The sequence below is a fragment of the Schistocerca cancellata genome, chromosome 8, assembly GCF_023864275.1.
Source record: "Schistocerca cancellata isolate TAMUIC-IGC-003103 chromosome 8, iqSchCanc2.1, whole genome shotgun sequence".
NCBI classification, from domain to species: Eukaryota; Metazoa; Arthropoda; class Insecta; order Orthoptera; family Acrididae; genus Schistocerca; species Schistocerca cancellata.
The window spans coordinates 477513964-477526129 of record NC_064633.1 but is presented as its reverse complement, the minus strand read 5'-3'; positions in this window follow the sequence as shown (position 1 = coordinate 477526129).

The following is a 12166-nucleotide window of genomic DNA, read 5'->3' as shown; positions in this document are numbered from 1 at the left end:
GTTCATGTTTTCGTACTATTTCTTTCACATGGTAATTCCACTTAAGGTCGGTGCGGATAAATACAGGGTTATTACAAATGATTGAAGCGATTTCACAGCTCTACAATAACTTTATTATTTGAGATATTTTCAAAATGCTTTGCACACACATACAAAAACTCAAAAAGTTTTTTTAGGCATTCACAAATGTTCGATATGTGCCCCTTTAGTGATTCGGCAGACATCAAGTCGATAATCAAGTTCCTCCCACACTCGGCGCAGCATGTCCCCATCAATGAGTTCGAAAGCATCGTTGATGCGAGCTCGCAGTTCTGGCACGTTTCTTGGTAGAGGAGGTTTAAACACTGAATCTTTCACATAACCCCACAGAAAGAAATCGCATGGGGTTAAGTCGGGAGAGCGTGGAGGCCATGACATGAATTGCTGATCATGATCTCCACCACGACCGATCCATCGGTTTTCCAATCTCCTGTTTAAGAAATGCCGAAAATCATGATGTAAGTGCGGTGGAGCACCATCCTGTTGAAAGATGAAGTCGGCGCTGTCGGTCTCTAGTTGTGGCATGAGCCAATTTTCCGCGGGCTACGCGTGAAACTTGCCCGCACGCGTTCAACCGTTTCTTCGCTCACTGCAGGCCGACCCGTTGATTTCCCATTACAGAGGCATCCAGAAGCTTTAAACTGCGCATACCATCGCCGAATGGAGTTAGCAGTTGGTGGATCTTTGTTGAACTTCGTCCTGAAGTGTCGTTGCACTGTTATGACTGACTGATGTGAGTGCATTTCAAGCACGACATACGCTTTCTCGGCTCCTGTCGCCATTTTGTCTCACTTCGCTCTCGATCGCTCTGACGGCAGAAACCTGAAGTGCGACTTCAGCCGAACAAAACTTTATGAGTTTTTCTACGTATCTGTAGTATGTCGTGACCATATGTCAATGAATGGAGCTACAGTGAATTTATGAAATCGCTTCAATCATTTGTAATAGCCCTGTAAACCTAGATATTTTACGTGGGTTACTGTTTTCAGCAATTCGTCATCAATTATGTAGTTGTACACTGGTGGACTTTGTCTTTCTCTTGTCCAACAGCAAACCCTATCATAACTGCACACTGGCAATATTCTATCCTCGCCCAAATGAATGTCCATGTTTCTTTCTTTTCGTCCTTCTCACTTGCTGACTTTAACCTCCTACTCCTTTGTCTTCAGCGGACCAGATCAATTCTTCTCCATATGTCTTTCCTACAGTACTGCTGGTATACAGTTTCTGGTAAATCATTACTCCTTCTCGCAAGAGCTTGTATTTATGAGAAATACTTTAAAGAAATGTTAAAAAGCCTGACATTGCTATAACACGTGTATTAATTAATATAACAACTACTGTTGTTATTATGAACTGCTCTTGAAAGAAGCACATTGCAAAGTTGACTACAAACAGACTTTTTATAGGGTGTTTAGTTAGATGCGAGAGAATGTCTGTGACGTAATTCTGGATTGTGAAATAAATAAAACAATTTCTGCTTGGACTTCACCATCTCTTGAACTAATTTTTACAGTTCTAGAACACCACTTACATACCGAGGGATGCGTAAATATGACAGTTACTGTTTCATATTCAGAATATGACGTGTTCAGGTACTTCTGGGAACAGTAAATAAAATACTAGTGGTATTCGTCTGATTTTGGAAAATGAGATCCACTTGCTGTGATTTTTATATCTCTGACGGTAATCCGTTATCGTCAATCAGACAGCCGTCTCAGTGCCTAAAAATAGCCTACTACCACATGTGTCGGACAATTTGTTCCGCTCATCTCCACTGACAATATTTGTGGATGATATTTTTAAAGTAAAGAGATATGTTTGCAGTTTAATGAGCCATCCACAAAAGTCCTAAACGTCCACTCGGCTAGGCTTATTGCAACTTAACATGGAACCACTTTCCGCAATTGCAGCTTCGTCGCAGCCATAAACAAGACGATTTTTATTGTATTTAATATTCATTCATTCCTTACCCAGCGCAAGTAGGACGTGTACTTGAATCGTTCTCTTGTTTTGGCAGCCAGATTGCCACAAGAGGCGATTCTGACTAATCGGTTCCCGTCCGGGAATGTACTGAATTACGGTTTCTTCCCCTAGATGTAAAAATCATTCGTTTGCCGTCACTTCGTATTTTCAATAGAGTAATTTGGTGTTGACGTTGGACTGAGGCTTGTGAAGTTTCAGATGGGCTCTCAGCCTTCCTCGACAAAGTGCTGTTTTCATTTCTGTGTAACAGGTGCTTGATGTTGTGCTTTCATTGATGGTGGGCCATCCAGAAACACAGAGGGAAATTGGTCTTTGATATTTACCGCAACAAAAATGAATAATGAATGCGGGGCAATCGATACGTATTTTCGTTTATTTTGGGTCGTGTGTATCGATGGATCAATAACAAACAGAGCTCTCCGAGTGATAAAACAGCGACGTTTGTGTACGTTATTTGGTATCCGTGCTTGAAGCAAGTTGAGTGGTATGTTGTGAATCTTTTAAAGAGTATCTCATTTGGAATGGGAAAATGGGAGTCCTAACTAACAATCCACGTTAATGTGAAACACTGAACTACTCTCATCGTCAAAAGGCAACTACACACCAAATTTTCTAGTATATTTCTTCATGTTACTATTTTAAGCTAAAGAAACCATGTTGCTCTTATCCTGTGTTATGTTGTGAAACAGACGAATTCGTTACAAAACGGGATGTGAAGCATATTCGACATACGTATAAGGAATGACGCAGTTCACTCTAGGTCCAAGACCGAACACAACTGCATTATGCATGTCATCTGCAAGTGCGGTCTGACTGTCATAATTGTTTTGATGTAAAGCAGCGCGCAATCATCTGATGTAAGGCTCCTTCTCCTACCAATACAGAGATAAACAAGGTATTTATTGCGATTAAATGGTGTTGACTAAATACACCGTACTTTCATATATGGAATATGTGGCTAACGATGCAAACCGCACGTGGAATTATCTTAATAGTAACTTCTGCCACAAGGATCAGTGAATTGTTGATTAAAATGGTCTGGGAGTTATGATATGCGCAGTTTACCTATGTTACACGTCGTTTTCTCTGCCAAAGAATGTCTTTCGTGGTATCATTAACATAACAGGGTTCCTTAATCGACAATTCACTGTCTCTGTATCTTAACTAATTCTGCTCGGATGCTGCAACTGTCATCATCATATTTGCACTAAAATCACGAAGCACTCACCCAGCATTCAGAGAACCGTTCTGTATACAAAGATGCATATGATCAAGAAGGTTTGGAACTACAGAATCCACTTTGACGTTATTTTCACTTTTCAATGGTAGCACGATGTTATATAATTTCCTCCACTATTTATTTCAGCGATACCTGGAGAATTGCTGAGTTTCTCTGTTATACATACACTATCGTTGCAAGTAATCTTCGTTTCACGCAGTATGAAATTTGTGATCCTCCGTCAGCAATTGTTCATTTAAAAATAGTGATTTAATAAATAGCGCCTGTCTTATATATAAGCATATTGTGAAGTTTCTTCTAACTGCTGAAGATAATAAGGAATAACTTAAACATATGCACGCACCTTTGCTTTGAATGGTCAAAATGTTTTTCCCAAAATAAAAATGGAAACGTGCTGCCAAATTGAATTTGGTTTCTGTATTCCGTGTTACAGCACCATATTGTGACAGAATACTCGCCATTGTGAAACAACCATGATTAGACTAGATCATTATGTTTTAAAGGGAATCGAGCTGTTTACCAATAGAAGTTACTCTTTACGCGTCAACGGAAACACAAGCGCACGTGTGCCCCGCACGGGCTGAATTATTCATAAAGAGCTACCTGCCAAGTACGAGTGATTTACATGAGTTAACGGTGTTCGGAAGAATTTCGACTGGACAGACAATTTAATATCAACAGATAGAATGGCCTGCTGTACGGGCAGCTACAATTACGGTAGATTATATCGACTGGACGTGGCAACAGTTCATAATGCTTAGCTTCAAGAATCGATTACGCCCATGAACCTCGCACTGTTCCCTTCGAAAACACGTCAGCTGTTCGGTATGCATCGCTTCTAAGCTAGACCTCTTTGGATGTCCCTAAACGAGTTGTAACAAAAATGTTCGACCACATTTTTAAGACACATTACTCACATATAGAGAAGAATGTATGTGGTAATAATTCGGAATGGGTTGATTTTCATGTTAGAACTCATTTTCTGTAGATCTGCATAGTATGTATATCATGCGAGACACATAGTAACAGAACGAAGGCCCACCAGAGAAAAAGATTTAGTCGGCCCCAGAAGACATCAGGCTATTACCGCATAACACGGCTACCAGCCTGGATACTAATCCCTGTTGTCGTGTCAGTTTCTTCAGGTTTGAGATATCCACCTGAAGCCACACATCGCATAACAGATCCCGCAGAGCTGTCAAAATACGGGAATTTTGATTGATACTGCCACCGTACACTGTCATCTAGAGGTAATGTCTCTGACTAGTGATCAAAACCTCCCAGGTCCAGGGTTCGAAATCAAAAAATACAAATCTTCAACAATGGCAGCCGAAAACTTCCGGTAGAAGGAGTCCCTCTCGTGTTATCGAAGACCCGGCAAACAGGGTGCGGGAGGATCGGAACACTCCTGCCCTTGGTGTGGGGAACTTCTTCTAAAAGGCGGATGAGTCAGCCATGATCAATGATTTTAGGATGCAGCAGGAAGTAGAAATCACTCGATAAAACACGCGTAATGTGTACCCACTGGATATGTAGCCTGTAACAAAAAATTCCATGATAATCTCTCCTTCAGGGAAAGAATCTAGATTATTTCCCATTCGAATCTCTGGGAGGGGACTGCGAGGGAAGTGTAACATTCTATCAGACGGAGCGTGAAGTGCCAAAGGTTTGGACACGATAGGGAAACTAGAAAATATGGAAAGGGAAATGAAGAGGCTCAATTTAGATATAGTACGGGTTAGCGAAGTGAAATGAAAAGAAAATAAAGATTTCTGGTCAGATGAATGTAGGATAACATGAACAGCAGCATAAAATGGTACAACTGGAGGTAGGGCAGAGAGTGAGTTACTGTGAACAGTTCGGTAACACGGTTCTTCTCATCAGAATCAACAGTAGACCAACGCCAACAAAAATAGTTCCGATATACATGCCGACGTCACAAGCACAAGACACAGCGATAGAGAAATATAAGGATACTGAACAGGTAACTCAGTTTGTAAACTGAGATCATAATCTAATAATTATTGGTGATTGAAAAGCCGTAGCAGGGAAAGGAATAGAGGTCAGTTACGGAGTAATATGGACTTGGTAGTGGAAATGAGAAAGGAGAAGGGCTAATGGAGTTCTGAAATAAATTTCAACCAGTAACAGCAAATACACAGTTCAAAAATCACAAGAGGAGGAAGGATACTTGGAAAAGGCCCGGATACACAGGAAAATTCCAGCTAGATTACATTACGGTGAGACAGTGATTCCGCAACCAGATATTGGATTATAATGCGTACCCAGGCGTAGACGTAGACAGACTCAAATGGCTCTGAGTACTATGGGACTTAACATCTATGGTCATCAGTCCCCTAGAACTTAGAACTACTTAAACCTAACTAACCTAAGGACATCATACAACACCCAGTCATCACGAGGCAGGGAAAATCCCTGACCCCGCCGGGAATCGAACCCGGGAACCCGGGCGCGGGAAGCGAGAACGCTACCGCACGACCACGAGCTGCGGACACGTAGACAGATCACAATTAATTAATGATGAAGAGTACACTGAAGTTTAAGAGAATCGTCTCGAAGAATGGCTCTGGAATGAACGGGGATACTGAAGTACAGAGAAATGATCAGCTCCATTTGAAATTATCTAAGGTTGTAGATACAGTGATAATGAATACCTTAGTAAGCTGTTCAGCTGCACAAGGATTTACATATCCGAAATGGGTAATTACAGAAATTGGCAGACAAACAAAGGAACAAGGAAGGTAACTGCGGATAAACCTTGGGTAATAAAAGAAGAACTTCAGTTGATCGACGAAAGAAGATCGTACAAAGGTGTTCAGGGGAAGACACGAAAACAGCAGTATAACTTGGAATCAAATAACAGCACCAGATGCACTTTCATGTTTGCTCATCACGACCACCAAGGCCATTTCCCAGTCGTAGTGAGTCTATCATCCTAGGTGTACGCAGACAGATTCAAGGAATTGCAGAACCTGGACGATTATGTTGCACATGCTGGCCAAGTAATTTAAAGCAGTATAAGTCACTTAAAAATGAAGTAAATAGGATGTCCGGGGAAGATAAAACGAAATGGCTGCAAGAAAAACGTGCAGACGTCTAAAAAGAAATGTGAACGTGACGGACAAATTCAGCATATACAAAAGTCAAAACAGCCTTCGGTGAAATTGGAAGTAAGGGCGTCAACCTTAATAGTGCAATGGGACTTTCATTGTTAAACGCAGAGAAGAGACAGATAGTAAGGTAGGATCGCATGAGTACATCAAAGGCCTCTACGAGGAAAGTAGTTCTCTGATGGCGTAATGGAGAAAGAAGTGGGAGTAGACATGAAAGAAACTCGGGTGCCGGTAAGAGAGTTAATGCTTTGGATACTTGCTATCAAATAAAACACAAGAGATAGATAACATCTCTTAGGAATATCTAAAATTATTGGTGAGAAGTGGCAGCTAAAGAAGTATTCAGGTTGGGGTGTAGAATCTATGAGACTGGAGATATACCATCCGACTTTCGGAAAATATCATCCACACCATTTCGAAGATTCCAAGGCCAGATAATGTGTGATACCGTACCATAATCCACATAATATCTCACTGATCCAAGGTACTAATAAGAATAATGTATAGAAGAAAGAAAAAGTATACTGAGGATGAGTTAAATGATAATTGCTTTGGCTTTTAGAGAAGGGAAATGACCAGAGAGGCAGTTCCGACTTTGAGTTTGACAATGAAAGCAAGACTTAAGAAAAAAGCGCTGCAAGCGATATCGTGCTGTTGGCAAAGGCATTCGCGTCAGTCGTCTGCTGCCATAGACGAGTAACGCCGAATTTCACAGCACTGTCCTAACGGATCCGATCGTCGTACGTCCCAAATTGATTTCTATGGATATTTCACGCTGTGCTACTTGTCTGTTAGCACTTACAACTCTACTCAAACGCCCCTGCTCTCGGTTAACTGAAGGACGTCGGCCACTGCGTTGTCCGTGGTGAGAGACAATGTCAGAAATCAGCACACTCTTGACACTGTGGATCTTATAATACTGAATTCACTAACGATTTCCGAATGTAATGTCTCATGCGTCTAGCTCCAACTACCATTCCGCATTCAAAGTCTGTTAATTCTAGTCGTGCGCCCATAATCACGTCGGAAACCATTTCACATGAATCACCAGAGTCCAAATGACAGCTCCGCCAATGTACTGCTCTTTTATATCTTGTGAACGCGGTACTATCGCCATCTGTATTTGTGCGTATCGCTATCCGATGGCGTTTGTCACCTGAGCGTATAGTGTGCAAATCTCTTCATTCTTGAATAACTACTGCAACCTGCATTCTTTTGAACAAGCGTACTGTATTCATCTCTTGGTCTCCCACTAAAATTTTACCCCCCACCACACTCCCACCACCACCACCACCACCCTCACACACACACATCCCTCAAATACTAAAACGATTATCCCTTGATGTCTTAGAATGTATCATATCTTCGAATCCCTACTTTAACCAAGTTATAACAAAAATTTATTCTCATTTCTATTAAGTATCTCCTTATTGGTTACATGACCTACCCATGTAAACTTTGCATTCTTCTGTAGCACTGCATTTGAATAGCTTCCATTCTCTTCTTACCTGAACTATTAACTTGATCGTCCACACTTCACTTCCATGCAAGCCTACTGTCTAGACAAATATCTTCAGAAAAGACTTCCTAACATTTAAATCTGTATTCGATGTTAACAAATATCTCACGCCTTTCTTGCCATTGGCAATCTTGATTTAGTATCCTCTCTAATTCGATCATCATCAGTTAATTTACAGCCGAAATGGCAAACTTATCTACAATTTTAGTATCCCATTTCCTAATATAATTCCCTCAGCGTCGCCTGACTTAATTAAAAAAGGGATAATACCATTTTCTGCTGTAGAAGAGTGAAAATAATGAGTGAAATTTCAATGTGAAAAAGATGTCTTCTCCAGGAATTGAGATCGTCTCAAACTCTATCAGGTTTAATACAGCACCAAATAATGCAGTCTCAGAGCTACCAAATCCGGAGTGCATTTGGCTTGATTGCATGATAAGTGCCAAACTGAAGGGCCAATTACTGCCATGGTTCAGTTCTACGTTGTTAAAAGTCGATTCCATCTTCCACTTTTACGCTGGGTTTGGAAGATCTCTCACATTCATCCAGTCGAATCCTCACCTTGGGTTAGAATTTTTCCAGCCAGCTCAAAAAATGTAGCTTTCAAATAACATTTCATTCAAGTTTAGTCATGCCAGTCAAAATTAAATGCAGAAAGCATGGAAGTAATGCAATAAACCCATTCACAAGATCAGATTTGAAGTTTCGTAAGCAAGCAAAGCGCTATAAGTCCATATGTCATCAAAGTTTAATAAGTGTTTTTAAAGTTTATTCACTGATTCTTCATTTTGTGAAACAGCAATGTGGCACTTTTTATTCGTTGCTGTTGTTGGTATCCAAAAGGATTTTCTGAGTCTATTTGAATTTTTACATTCCAGATTTTTAATTTCGGTGTTAACCTGACATTATTAGATTATAACAATTTTTTGCGAAAATTTTCTACATGTACACGTAAGTTATTGGTGATTTTGGATGTAATCATATGATGATATAACTTCAGACTGTTGAAAATCAAAAGATTACTTACACTATTGAAATAAGCATACCATTCAGCTATCAATGTAATCCATCTTAAAAGTGGTAAGTGGATAATTATCAATAGTTTGAGATACTGTACAATAAGTTTTGTATACTCCCTGTCATAATTAATACTCGAGGCTCGACAAGTTTTCAAATTAACCATATCAGTGTAATGTAAACCGCAATTTTAGAATTCCCTCCTATCACCCATGCGTGTGGTATTCAAGAGCAGAACGATCGAGAAATGGTCTGAAAGCTGTTCTAAGACCCCTCTGCCAAACAGCTACGTGTGAATTGCTGAGAAATCACGTGCGTTTAGATGTAAATGTGCATGGGTAGTGAGCGCTAAGCGTAACTTATAGTACGTAAGTAACTGTGCAGATACTGCTCCTGGTGACACGGAAAGTTTTCAAGAGCGGGCAGTGGACAGCGAGGCAACCGCTCGCAGCCACGGTTCGGGGCTGAGGGCGCTACCACCGCCGGTGTGCCCCTGCAAGGTAGGCTCGCCCGCGGTGCGCTATGGCCAGGGGCTCCCGCGCGGCACCTCCGCCGGCGCGTGACGTCACGGTTCCGCGAGGAACGGTCGTTGTCGGGATCGATGGCGGTAACGAGGCGCATTGTAGCGCCGCCGCCGGCGGAATGCGCCCAATTACTGTCCATTGTGGCCGCCGGCTACTCTCGCGTGGCGTGCTTATTCACGAGGACGCACGGCTGACCAAGGCCCACTCGCGGAAGAATTTGGGAAATCGTCTCTCTAGACGGTCCAAGTGAATACGGAATGCGTTATGCAGTAACGCGGATATTTTTTTTAACATACGAGGGCTTGCTGAAAAGTAATGTCTCCGAATTTTTACATGGTAACCCTTAAAGCTTTTCAAATAAAACAAACGTTATTAACATTGTACATTTTTATGCTTTATATCTACATACGTATTTCTCAACGTATTCACCCTGGCGACGAACACATTTCTCCGAAATTGAGATCATTTTGTTGATACCATCACTGTAGAACGTTTGACTTTGTTGACAGAACCATAACCTCAGGTTCTAGGCACTACAGTCTGGAACCGAGCGACCGCTGTGGTCGCAGGTTCGAATGCTGCCTCGGGCATGGATGTATGTGATGTCCTTAGTTTGGTTAGGTTTCAGTAATTCTAAGTTCTTGGGGACTGATGACAGCAGCAGTTAAGTCCCATAGTGCTCAGAGCCATTTTTGAGCCAGAACCTCACCTCGGCTTGTAGCGCTTAGTTACGTCCTCGAAGGTGTTCTTTACGTTATGGAAACAGATGGGGCCAACTCGGAACAGATGATTCACGACAGCGAACCCAAGGCGTCGGTTTGTTGCAGATGTCGTAGCATCGTATGTTGTCTCAAAAGTTATGCTGAAGAAGAGTGTACCGCATGTGCTCTTCGAATTTGAAATTCGATTACAGCACGCCATTTTTTACGTGCCGACAGAGCTATGTTGCACGCCACCATGTTACACGCTACAATTCGGAGCCTTCTAATGGCAGAAGGCTGCAGAATGTAGAGATGAAGTATAAATATGTAGAATATTAATAACTTTTTTTTTGGAAAACCTTTAAGAGTTTTCACACATAAAATTCTCAGGTATTGCTTTTCAACACCCCTCGTAGACTCACATTCATCATGAACCGTTTTGCAGAAGACGAAAATCCATTGTTGTTGTTGTTGTTTCTGTGATCTTCAGTACGAAGACTGGTTTGATGCAGCTCTTCACGCTAGTCTATCTTGCACAAACCTCCTCATTTCTGTATATTTACTGCAGGCTAAATACATATGCACCTCTTCACTCTCTTTACTGTCATCAACATTTGGTCTCCCTCACAACTATTACATCGCACACTTATCTTCAGTACCAAAATGACGTTTGCTTGACGCTTCAGGATGTGTCCTATCAACTGAAACCTTAATCTAATTAAGTTCTGCCATATATTAGTTTCCCTGATTCCATTCGGCTTCTCATTACATTTACGATCTACCCAACTAATCCTGAGCATTCTTGTGTCGCACAACATTTAAAAACGCTTTTTTAAATTAGAATTTTTGAGCAGCCACAAGTCGCATGTAAGTTTCTTTTTTTGACATGTTTCACTGGAAAGATGCGAACATCTTCACAACTATGGAAATACCGTGTGTTCCAAAATAATAAGACATAATAAAATCACAGATTCAAGCTACAGCATATTAACTTAAATTGAGTAGCCAAGGGGCACACGTTGGATATACCTGGCTGTGTTTAGAGCCGCTGACATACGAGGGTTGTCCAGAAAGTAAGTTCCGATCGGTCGCGAAATGGAAACCAGTGGGAAAATCCGGTAAAACTTTGCACAGATGTGTTGGGCAGTGTCTCTAGTATGCCCGTCGATCTTTTCGCGTCGCTCTTTTCAGTTTTGAATGAACAGTGAGCACGTAAAAATGCGCAGGGAATGGCCTAGTATGAGATCCTGGTAAGAGATTTCGCCTGTGTCATGCAGCCCATTTAACACAACTGTCGAGCAGTTCCTTCTTCTCGGCCGCACACTGCAGGGGCTATGAAGACGCTCCTGCAGCGTTTCCGATGAGAAATGTTTGATCACCACAATACAGTCCGGAATTGGCTCTCCCTGAGTCTCTCTGCTCACAAGAAGCGCTGGCTATGAAGACAAAGTTTTTCCACAGACAGCGAGCTGCAGACCAGTGCCGATAACTGGCCGAAAGCACAGGCGGCTGCTTTCTATGACGAGGATATTGGAAAGTTGATGCAACACTACGACAACACTCGAAGCTGGAGCGGCTACTATATAGAGTAGTAGGTGGAAGGTATACCTAACTGTTGCAAATAAAACGTTTCACTGTGGTTTCCATTTTGTGACCGATCGGAACTTACTTTCTGGACAACCCTCGTACATAAAATGGAGCAAGTTGGTTATGTACGGTTAATGTTGACTAATCAGGTACAGTCTAAGACTAAACAACAAGACATAGCATTTCTTGTTGAGTGAGTAAGAGCCCTTCGTTATACGGTTTAGTGGAAACTATTTCAATAAGCCTAGTGCAATATAAAAAACGACAAAATTCTTAAAATGTGTCATATATTCGCAGCTTTTACGGGCGCTGACAGACACAGGCATAAAAGTCATAACTGATTATTAAAAAATTTAAAAGTAGATATTGCAATATCTGTTTTGTTAAGAAGAACTATGCAGTTTTCCATGGGACATGTA